Here is a 3,338-nt window from a genome sequence, read left to right on the forward strand (position 1 = left end):
TTTTTTTTTTTTTTGGTACTGGGGATTGAACTCAGGTCCTTGCGCTTGCAAGGCAGGCCACCAAACCGCTGAGCTAAATCCCCGGTCCTAGATGTCTTATATGTATATGTATCAGCTCCCCACAAGGAACGTGATTATTATGTACTTCAAATATGTACTAATAAAAAATATATACAAAAATGTAAATAATATAATAGTAAAATTGGGCAAAAGACAGGAATTTTATAGATAAAAAATAAATAAGTCTAATAAAATGAGGTACTTCAACTCATTGATGATTACAGAAATTCAAATCCAATTGTAAAATAATATTTTATATAAATCATTGAAGAATGATTGAGAAGTTTGAGAATGGTAAAATTGGAGGATGAGGATAAATGATACCACCTGTATGTTGCTACCAGGATTGTAAACTGGTACAATTACTTTAGGAAACAACAGCATGATTTTAAAATTTGATATTTACGTTCACTAAAACCTAGCAATTGCAGTTCTAGATATATTCTTAAGAGAAATGTTAGCAACTGTAAGTCAGGGGCTAGCCACAAATATTCACAATATTGTTTATTACAGCAGCAAAAGTAGAAATAACTCAAATCCTTATCAACAGGGAATGGGTAAATTATAGTATATTGACATAAATATTAATACTATAGCATGGGGTAAAAATAAAAGTCCTAAAAGATACTTTATATAGAATCTCACCTTTTATGAATGTGTAAGTCCAACTATAACCAAATATTATACTGCTAAAATGTAGGCATTTCCACAATAAAATTAAGAAAGGAGATGATAAATGTAGAATTCAGGAAGATTACTTCTAAGAGTGAGGTAAGAAGATGGAATATGGTGGAGGGGCAGGTATGTGTAGGTTACTGTTGAAGTTCTAGTTTTCAGATTGGATTAGTGGTATCATAGGATTTATTATTAAAATAATAAGTGAAAAATCATATAAATAAATGAGTACCATTCACAGACCTATCGTGATTGTGAATCTGACTTAAGATCAATTTTTGTGTACCTAAAATAACCCGAACAAATGGTCCTCAAAGAATTGAGATTAAGCAATGATTCTATTTCCATACAAAAATGTCCACTTGTTTGCAAGTGAGATGTGAAATTAATTATTCTCAACACATTTTACTTTAGCTTTGAAAAAACCTGGACAGCTAACCAGAATCATGGCTACTATTAATATTAAAATTATTAATAGGTACAGGGACTTGAAGTTAGTTGAAGTGCACACTGCTATCTGATTGGCTAGTGACTAATTTAGGCATGATAGTAAGCAGTCAAAGGTAAATGCTTTGAAAACCCCCTGAACCACTCTTTGTAATTCAAATGGTCGAGTTATGTAAATGAAGTGGTGGTTTTGTTTTTTAAGTATGTAAGTGTCCCACAGCTCCTCTGGCTCTAGAGGAAGCAAAACTGTGGCATTCAACTTGAATATATAAGTTTTCTGTTTCCCTGAGAACTATTTTTCTGACATGTATATAGGCATCAAAAATTAATTTAAATTTTTGATTTGCAGTGAAAACACAGAGAAACTGCGTTCCAGCTTTTTTCTAACAATTTAAAATGGGCTTTTCTTAAAAAAACTTAATGTAAGACAGACTGTTCATAAGATTGAAAGTTACACAGTTCCTCAAGGAAAAACATTGTAGGACCAAGAACATAAGCATCACTTGGGAGCTTATAAGAGTTGGAGACTCTCAGGGCACATTCCATATTTACTGTATGAAAAAATTACATTTAATAGGATTCCCTAGGTGTTGTGTATGCACATAGAAGTTTGAGAAGCAGTTCTTTAGGAGCAAGGCTTCTTACCTGAAGTTCAACCATGGTTAAATCTTAGGCAGTCTTTCCACTCACTGAAACTTTATGCAAAAATTTGACTTTAAGAAAATGAACATTTTTCTGGAATATACCATATTTTTCATTCCTGGACGCTTGAAATGTTGTGTTTCCACAACCTCTTGCTGGCTGTTTCCCAGACTGTGGTGTAGCTTCCTGCTTCATTTACTTGCATTGAGAAGAACTATGAAAGCTGCTGTTGAAATATATCACATTTTATTCAATGTTAGATATAACTGAGAATATTATATACTGCATCAGTAGCTCCAAGACCTGATTGGGCAGCAGAATCATCTGAGGTGTTTGTCAGCCACAGATCTGAGGTGTTTCCTGGTAGTATGTGTATTTATCAAGCACTGTTCGTGGTTTTGATGAAGCATGTTGATAGAATAGTTGCAATACCTTGTTAAAAGCTACAGGGGGCTGGCTGTTTAGCTCAGTGGTTCTACCACTTGCCTCACAAGGACCAGAGTTCCATCTAAAAAAAAAAAAAAAAAAAAAAAAAAAAAAAAAAAAAAAAAAAAAAAAAAAAAAAAAAAAAAAAAAAGCTACGGGAATTTTTTTTTCCCTCCAGCCTTAATATCAGGAAAAGCTTTATTTCTTCTGGGAGGCTGATAGAGAATAGTCCAAGTACTGTGTGTAAATTTTGTATATATACCCCTTTTCTTTCACTTATAAAATGTGTGTGTTATATACTTTGAAAATTGTCCCTTTATGTAATTTTGCATTCTAACATTACCTCTGCCTGCATTTTAGTCTGGATTTTTCTGTCCTTTTATCTTCTTCAGTCAAATGGGTTTGTGTAGTTTTTATTCTCTTGAACTTCTTTTTGAATGAGTTAGGCTACAAATAAAATATAAACAAATATTTAAATGATGTATTTATTAGATTTGTATAAACTCGTTCACGGTTGAAATTTTTACTTGAAAGGTGTGAAAAGTGGATGTAAAATCCTTTTCTTAAACAAACTTTTTTCTTTTGTTGTGTTTGGTTCCGAAAGGTATTTTATGTTCTGCAGTTGAGAATTTATATTTAAACATTATGTTTGAAGTAGTGGCCCACACTAACAAATCAAACTTCAGTGAAATATGACTCCACACTTACTAGGATTGCTGTAAGAAGAAAAAGATAGACAATAATAACAAGTGTGACCAAGAATGTAGAGAAGTTGCGACCCTCATATATTACTGTTGGAAATGTAAATTTATACAGCTGTCTGGAAAAATCTGGCAGTTCCCTAAAATGTAACCGTATGACCAAACAATTCTCTGAGGTATATATTCAAGACAAATAAAAATATGTCCACCTAAAAATTTATATATAAATGCTCATAACATTATTATTCATGATAGCCCCAAAGTGGGAAATATCACAGATGTCCATCAACTTGTAAATGAATAAACAAAATATTTATTCATAAAATGGAATATTAGTTGAACATAAAGAATGAATGTGCTACAACATGGGTGAACTTTGAAAACATT

This window comes from Fukomys damarensis, unplaced genomic scaffold (assembly GCF_012274545.1).
Source record: "Fukomys damarensis isolate Sample0158 unplaced genomic scaffold, DMR_v1.0_HiC HiC_scaffold_39, whole genome shotgun sequence".
NCBI lineage: Eukaryota > Metazoa > Chordata > Mammalia > Rodentia > Bathyergidae > Fukomys > Fukomys damarensis.